Source organism: Oryzias latipes, chromosome 24, assembly GCF_002234675.1.
Source record: "Oryzias latipes chromosome 24, ASM223467v1".
Taxonomy (NCBI): domain Eukaryota; kingdom Metazoa; phylum Chordata; class Actinopteri; order Beloniformes; family Adrianichthyidae; genus Oryzias; species Oryzias latipes.
Genome location: NC_019882.2, coordinates 1,404,435 through 1,412,915, shown reverse-complemented (window position 1 = coordinate 1,412,915; position 8,481 = coordinate 1,404,435). Strand labels below are relative to the sequence as shown.

At 41.7% G+C, this 8,481-nt stretch overlaps 1 long non-coding RNA gene across 1 annotated transcript; it reads right to left on the bottom strand.

Annotated features, from left to right (window-relative positions):
* Positions 1–4,328: 4,328 nt before the first annotated feature.
* LOC110017709 lies at positions 4,329–7,118 on the bottom strand. Its single transcript, XR_002872933.1, has 3 exons — positions 6,891–7,118; positions 6,296–6,393; positions 4,329–6,203 (listed from the first exon to the last, which is right to left on the bottom strand). It is a non-coding gene; the product is annotated as an uncharacterized LOC110017709 (long non-coding RNA).
* Between the last annotated feature and the right edge of the window lie 1,363 nt (positions 7,119–8,481).

Sequence of the window (8,481 nt, the reverse complement as noted above, 5' to 3'; positions counted from 1 at the left end):
GAGCATCCAGATCCTCAATGGAATAATAATTACAACAACAACAACAACAACAACAATAATAATGTTATATTGCTGAATAAAAATGAAACTTAAAGGGTAATACTTGGCATAAAAATAAATAAAGGAATGATCAAAGTTGACCTTAAATTAAAGTCCAGGACTCTTTTGGAAAAGAGGTTTTTAATCTTAATGGGACTTTCCTGGTTAAATAAAGGTTAAATAAAATAAAATAAAAAAACAGAACAATAACAAAAAAGAGCTTCTGCTCCAAGGATTCTCCATTTATTTCAATGGAGGCAGAAATCCTGGAATATCTGGAATATTTGGAAAAGTTCAAGGACTTGAAGGACCAAAAGTCAAAGCTGGAAAAAGCTGAAAGAGCTGAACATTTTTAATAGTTGGATGGTTGAAATACATGAAAAATTGTAGGAGGAGTTAAGGAGCATAAAATGGAGGGAGATACTAGAATAAAGAAAGAAAAACAGGAAAACTATGATTGAAGGATTTATAGTATTCAACCAATAATAATAATAAAGATAGGTACCTTTATTATCCTCGCCGCATGGTTTGGCGAGTCCAGACGGTGGCGGTTTTTGACCTTCTGTCCCAGCAGTCAAGGCTGCGCAGACATCCCAGCTAATCAAACATTTGTCACCGTCCCTCATCAGCATCTCGCTTGGAGAGGCGGACAGATCGCAGCAAATGTCCACATACATCCAGCAGCCTCTAATGAGACAGCAAGGGTTTATGGGACGGCGCGAGCCCTGCCACCTTCACCTTGACCCCCCCCCCACCCCAACCCGCCCCCACCACGCCACTCTCCCGGCCGTCAGTCGCTCTAATCTGGCCTCGTCATCCCGGGGGCCTCTGGCCTCGCCTCTGACGGCTGAGTTATTACCATAATTACCCAGGAGGCATTGCAGGGAGCAGCCCCGTGGCAGAGGTTGCCCATGTTTAACAGAATATTTGGGTGTTTTATCGGCTTTAACTTAGCACGTGGGGCAGGTGAGAGGGGTCCGGGTGATAAGAAAACCACTCATGTGGGAAATGAAGAAGATGGTTTGACACACGGAGCCAATTCCTCCATGAAATATGGTGTTAATGCAGAAGCGCTTCCTGCCCATCCGTCAAAGCTTCAGACAAACTGTAAATATGCTCATATTTTAGCTGCACGTGTGGAAAAAAAAGAGTCTGAAGGAGAAAAGCAACACAATGGTTCTGTGCAAATATTTCTGGAGGGAAGGCGTCACTTTAAATGACACGACACACAAAGGTTTGAGATGTGGTGAATAACTTATTATAGGGAGGTGATTGTAATGAGGTGATAGACTCACCTCAGGTTGTGTTTTCCTCGTGATGGTCTCACTGTGTTCAGGGTGTCTTACTTATGGACAAAACCGAAAACAGAAAACCTTTTCAATGTCAACGTTCTGAATGGACAAAAAGATGATTTAGTCAGTAAGTCACAACAAAATCTAATCTTAAGAAAAAAATCACAAGAAAGTAGTAAAATGATCTGTCTATGCAGCAAGTTCATTTATTTAACAAGAAATCTATAATTTTCTATATCTATAATCTATAATAAAAGGAGAATCTTAGTACCCATCTTACTAAATCCTCATCAAATCTTATTCTTCAAACATAAATCTAGATTTTTGTTTCTAAAATAATGTCAATCAATGTCAGTCCAAAGTTGAAAATACTTCTTAACCAAAAATTACAGGCAAATTAGAATTTTTTGAGTCTTAAATCAGTTTTTCTGTTGTTTATAGTTCGGAGGAAAAGGGTTTGATCATTTTGATCATCGTTTCCTTATTTCTAGATCCTAGCTCTTAACAAGACAAAAATACTCTGATTTTGAGAAAAGCTTAAAAAGCAAAGAAAAGTTAAAACTACTTTAACCTGCTAAAACATCTTAAATGTCTAAAAACAAGATTTTAAATCTTTGCAATGATCCAATTGTTAATAATAAAATTCCTAATTCATTTTGAGTGATGTGTCGGGTTATTTTGCCTTCAGATCGGTTATATTTGACAGATTTTTCCATGAAAAACTCCAAATGCATTCATTTATCAGCCGTAACGAATCATTGAATAGAAGTTGCTTGCATAGATCTGCTCTCCTGTCAGTCCTACTGAGCCAGGAGGTCGTGCATTTGCATGCGGTTGCAGTGAGGAGCTACAGTGAGCCGCATGAAGGTGGTTGGCCTGAGGCCAGCGTTGCACCGACAAACACTTCCTGCAGAAACTGCACTTCCGTCATCATCTGCCTTCATGCTTTAACGCTAAATCCAACCCACGCTGTGAAATAAAGAAACGCACCGTGGCACAAGTTGTCACTGCTCGGAAAAGGTCAGACCGTCGGAATTCCAGCAAAGCCGATTCCAACTTTTCAAGTCCACCTGTCAAACAAGTCCAAGATGGCTCTTAGCCGTGTGTGCCCGTGTCTTATTATGCAGACCCATCTGTGCGGGTTCAGAGGTCACGGCCGGGCCTGGCAGGGGCTGCAGGTAAGCAGATGAGAACAGTGGGGGCCCGGTTTAATTTAGCTGAGCTCTGCAGGATGCGATGAGCCCCTGTTCCCGGGAAGGACAGGCTGAACTTTTCACACCGCCCCTCCTCGTTCAGACGCTCGAAAAGTTACAGAAAAGCCACCAGCAGGACTCCAGGAAGAGCTTCTGCTGCTGTTTTGGTGACAGTTTTTCCCACAAAGACACAGATGTGCAGGTTCTGCCTCCGAGAGCAGAATCAAGTGGTTAAGAAGAGGAAAATCCTTCATCTGGCACCGACCAGCTTCCTGTCTAGACTCTGCGTGAAGAGGCCGGGACTAACCTGACTGCTGCTGGGAGAATGTGTGCAAATGTGCGCGTATTTGTGCAAATGTGTGTGTATTTGTGCAAACGTGCGTGTATTTGTGCAAATGTGCGTGTATTTGTGCAAATGTGTGTGTATTTGTGCAAACGTGCGTGTATTTGTGCAAATGTGTGTGTATTTGTGCAAACGTGCGTGTATTTGTGCAAATGTGCGTGTATTTGTGCACATTAGTACCTGAAGGCTCCGTCCTGTTGTTTGCTCCAAAAACGCATCAAACTCGGGACCGTAGGCTCAGATAATAGGATCATCTTCTAGAACAAATAACTGCATCATTTCCTGCCTTTACTTTTGCAAACTCAATAAAAAATACTTACATATTTAGAATTGAAGATAAAAAAAACATGAATAATTCATTTCTAAATACCAACATGTAGAGAAATGTCTCAGTGAGTAGTTTGGAATATTCTGAGCATTTTTCTGTGGCTTCATATCCATGTTTTTGCTTCAAACTCCTACTTCTTTTTTCATAAAAATGACACATTGATTCCACGTTAAACCAGAATAACTTAAGTCTGATTAGTACATTTTGTCATTTCTTACAACAAAAATCACAAAATTGATATCAAACTCGTTTTATGTTTCAAGATCAAAACAAAAATGCATAAATATAAAAACAAAAGCAAAACTATGTAAATATATGAACAGAAACAGGCAAATGTCTACGAAACGACACAAAATTCCAGAGATTTATTGTAGGGGGGTTCACAGTCATGTCATGACTCTGCTGTATGACGGAGTTTTAGGCCTCTGTGAGAAAAAAGTTCCAATTGTTCCTCACTTACAGGAAAAAAGTCGAAATGGCGAGAATAAAGTGGAAATAGATTTACCCGTTACACCAAAGTCGTCTGTTTGTCGGAGCCTAGCTTGAAGATGAAAGATGTGGATCATTTTGTGAAGCTTTATTTCCAGATAGGTTTCAAAAAGAAGAAGTTCTGAACCTTTTGGCGACTGTAGCCGTCTTTCCGGGGTTCAGTGTCGGTAGAGCGGAGTGTCATCTGTAAAATAAGGAGCTCAGAGACACGTTTGGGTGTGGAGGACCGCTGCAGCCTTTATTCTCCTTTTCATTCACATAACATGAAGTTCGTTTGTCACCTGACGTCATGAACCTGTCATACAAACACCAATGTGGAAGTAAACAGTGTCACATACGCCCCCTCCTCCACATGAAATGTCCCGTTTTAACATAAAACAATAAAGACGAATGACATAGTCAGTTATGTTAGCATTAGAATGTTGAAAATGCCTAAAAGTGCTCCTGCTCAGATGGAAGCGTCACTCAGAGTTAGAGATCTTGGCTTCATGGAGGAAGAAAGGATGGAAGTGGACATCTGCAGGGACACCAACGTCTTCATCAACGGCTGCACAGATCCTGCAAACCACCCATCAATGAATAAAACATGAATAAATCATAAATCTAAATAAATGAGCTTCCAGACATTTGGAACGTTATCAATAAACATTCAGCTCACCTGTTCAACTGGGTTTAGTCGCTCTGCTGCTGCGTGGCGTTCACCTGCTGCTCTGAACGCTCACTTTCACTTAAGTCTTGTAAATCTACAAGTTTTTATCTCAAAAATGTATTTTATTTTTTGTGTGTGGCCCTATAACTCCATCATACTTCTGTTTGTTCTAAATCAAAACATTTCACAGATAAAAATCATCTCGAGCCGTTCAAGCTAAATTTCGGATTTAAAAAATTGTACAAACATGGCGTCTGAGTCATTTCTACGCCTTTGTAAACAATCGCTGGGATTGCAAACGCACCGGTGAGTTCAGAGGCCCCTAAGGTGTAAGTAGCTACAAATATGTCTCAGTTTTAAACATCCATGCATGCATTTTCCAAACCATCTCAACGCCGTCACAGAGTTGCTGGAGCCTATCTGTGGTTTTACCCTGTTATTTTTGTGAGGTTCCACAAATGGTTCCTGATTTTTGATCTATGTTCGTGACAATGGAAGTTGCAACACTTTCTCCTCGTGAAACGACAGCTTCAAGATCGTGTGTGTGTTCAGAAGCCAAAACTCATCTAATGAGGCGGTTTTTAACCACTCGTTCATTTCAGACCCTTGGACGATGTCAGCTCTTACTCCGATTTCCTTTTTGGCAGAGTTCCCTTCTAACTTTGAGAAAAGCCTTGAAAGCTGGAGAAGTTTCAGGAGCTGCAGAAAAACCAGCTAGAGCCGTCTCTGACATCTTCTCTGCTCGTGTTTCACAGCTGCGGTGTTTCCTGAAAACCCACCGCATACCGGAATAGAAATGTCAGGGTGGAGGGAAGTGGAAACGTTCAACCAGAACCTTTTCCTTGGCAGTCACAGAACAGACATGCGCCTCGCTCTCAGCGGTAAAAGTGTTGATGAAAGCGTGACGGAAAGTGAAGTCAGGGAGGAAAAATGCAAGAATCTCAGATCTGGAAGTTTGATCCCACGGATCCAAAGTCCAGCCAGACCTTTGTTCAGGAATGAGGAACAGTTGGCCTCAGTCATCTGGAGTGTGGTTGTGTGATCTCATCTTCACGCCGAGGCCCAAAGACGCCGCCTTTGTTCGTTTTCCAAAACCTTGGAAGTCAGCAGCTCAAGCCCCAGATGTGACGCCAACGCTGCTGCCCTCTGTGGGACGAAGAACAAAGAATCGATGAAAACAGGATGTTTGTCCAGCAACTGTGATGGTGAACCTCAGAACCAACAGACGTTTGCTGACTCCACATGACCTCACTCTCTGTCACGTCTCGCCGGCGTGCGTTTTCTCCCCGTGTTCCCGTCTTTGATGGCTACCACAGATGCTGGACCCTTCAGATGATTCATCTGATCTGCCAAACCGTTGCTGGAGTTGCTTTCAGGGGTCTCCCGTTAACATTCCTTCCAGAACCTGCATCCATGCGTGACTCACAGGCGGACTTTAAAACTCTCCTGGTTTTGGCTTCGCAGGCAAACGGGTTTGGATTCGGAGCTTCTGGACTTGCGGTCTGCAGGAAGCCCAACTCAGCAGCTGACGTAACTCCTGTAAACTTGCAGGAATCTCCCAGAAACAGAGTGGATTCTTCCGTCTCCGCCTGTTTTCACAGAGCCACATTCCTTTGCCCTGATGGAGAAATCGCCAAAGAGTGACTCACTCAGACCTGACGCAGCGATGAGGTCGTCTCTGAGGAGGTTTGGAGTAAAAAGTGAACTTTAGGTGCTCATGTCTGGGATTCCCAAGTACTACAACATGTTTGGAAGCCAGGTTATGGAAAAGCACTTTAAATAGAGTCCTGTTCCATTCATCTGTGAGTAATCACAATGATGACCTCAAGTCCATGACACAATCTGTCCCAGCCTAACAAGATTTATCCCACTGGAGCACAAAACAAAGAAAAAAAGCTGTCACAATAAATCTGGAATCAAATTTGTGAGAAAACCTGTTTTTTCAGGTGCATTTCTTCAGACCTTTGTTCTTCTCTGTCTGGAGGTTGGAAGGCCGATTGCGCCTCACACTGAGGGCAGGTTCTTTGGGGTGTAGCACCACCAGCTGGCCTCATGGAGAACTGCCAAAAAGAAGTGTCCCGTTTAAGAATTCAGGGGAACCTGCTGGAAGGAACTAAAACCTGGCGACAATTGATTTAAAAAGTATTGTTAGAACGAAAAAAATCCTCCACACAATAAACAACGGTTTCAGTTTTTAAAAAGGGTTAAGACAAAAGAATCACAAAGATCCTGAAGGCAAAAAAATATAAGGGAGAAATGTTATGAGCAGAATTCAGCATTTAAGGCTGGAAGAAACCAGAACTACCACTGAAAATAGCTTCAGGCATCACATTTCATAAAACTGCTTTTCCACAACAATCACGGTCTGGATTTCTTCCCAAACTGATCAGGTTTTTATATAAAGAAGCCCTAAAGACCTGAAGTTGGTCTACATGCAGCCAAAGTCAGGTAAATTTGCAGGAATCTGTTTCAAAACACTGTAAATGCACACATTTTCCACCATCTTTGACAGAGTAAGTTCCTGACAGAGGAAAGGTGTTTTAGCTCCAACTCTTACCTGGTGAGGTCATTCCTGGGGGCTTAAAGGAACCGTAAAGTGATGGAGCCCATACTTGGGCATGGGGCCCCTCCATTTGCTCCAAAAGAAGTAGGAGAAATGTAGATGTGCCCTATGAATAGCGCACAGAAAAATTAAGCTTCAGACATGACTAAAGAAAAATGACATTTACACTGATGGTGGCTTCAGAGGGCGTGGGAAAAATCTGCGCCACAACAGAACTTCACTTGTTTTTCATTTTTCTTCTTCTGAACAGAAATCTGATCGCTTTGAAAGGTCCTGTGTAATGTGAGAACACGTCTGACAAGAGGGTTTGACAGATTCTGAAGCTTTGGAGGAGAAAAGATCCTAATGTGTTTTTGGACACTTTGAAGAATGTTGTGTCTGTGAAATCTTTAGTTCAACCAGAAGGGTGGAAAATATTTACAAAAAGAAAAGAAAAGAATTGATGCTTTAGGAGGAAAAACATTTTAACTAGAAAGGTTAGAATTATCAGATGACAGTACCTCCTATTACCACTAGAGGGCAGATGAGACGTCAGGGTGATGACATAAGAAGATCTAAACATAAACCAGTTTACATGAAGAAAAACTAAGAAAAACAACTAAAGGAAAACGGGGAAACATTTGGTTTCTCCTATTTTCTGTGTCCAAACCTTTTCGTCAGTCTGAAGGGATGACAACTCAGAGTAAAAATGTGTCATGATCGCTGAACAAACTGTCCGTTTTCTTTGTCTGCAGAACTTTTGGGATGAGTTCTGCCTGGAGGAGCAAAGAAGAAGAAGAAAGATGGTTAAGAACGGACTGCAGAAACGCTGATTTCGTGCTTACAGGTGGAAATGTCCTCTGATGTCTTTGGTCACATTTTGTTCATACAAACCTGGTGTTTGAAGGTTCTCCAAAGTGTTAAAGATACAGAGGGGTCATCCCAGATTATCAGGAGTCTCAGCAAAAGGTTTTACTTCAGAAAGTTGCAGAAGTTCCTCCTGGTTTTCCTTTAGGATCTGCAGCCTGAAGCTCCAGAGCCACATGTGGCTCTTTCACCCTCCTGTGTGCCTCTCAGGCTTTAAAACAGCTTTAATATAATTATTGATATTAATATAATTTATGTAACATGTTAAGAATTGACTGTCTTTTATTTTTTAACTAAATCAAGAAGCATTGAGAGGAGCTTTACTTTCTCCAAAACACCCGGACTTCAAAGTAAACTGATTGGAAAAGGTTTGATCTTTTTTAATCATTAGAATAGGTTTCAACTTAAAAAAAATTTCTTATCTTTTGTTTGTACAGAGGCAAACTTCTGAAATTAAAAGTATCTACGACTGTATGATCTCATGACACAGGCTGTATTTTGAAATTTGTTTGCTGCTCTCCAAAGTAATAGAACAGAAATATAAAACTATTATTCAAAGTTGTTTTAAAATGGCTACACAAATATAAATGACGTGTTTCTCCCCGAACAGTGAGGTGGGATCTGGCGGCTCTGCTCAGTTTTGGTCAAACTGGACCAAACTGATCTTTTAGGGGGAAAGGTTGGAGCCCACTGGTCTGCAGGCTCCCTTCCTCAGATGTTCCTCCTCTTCCTCCCGCAG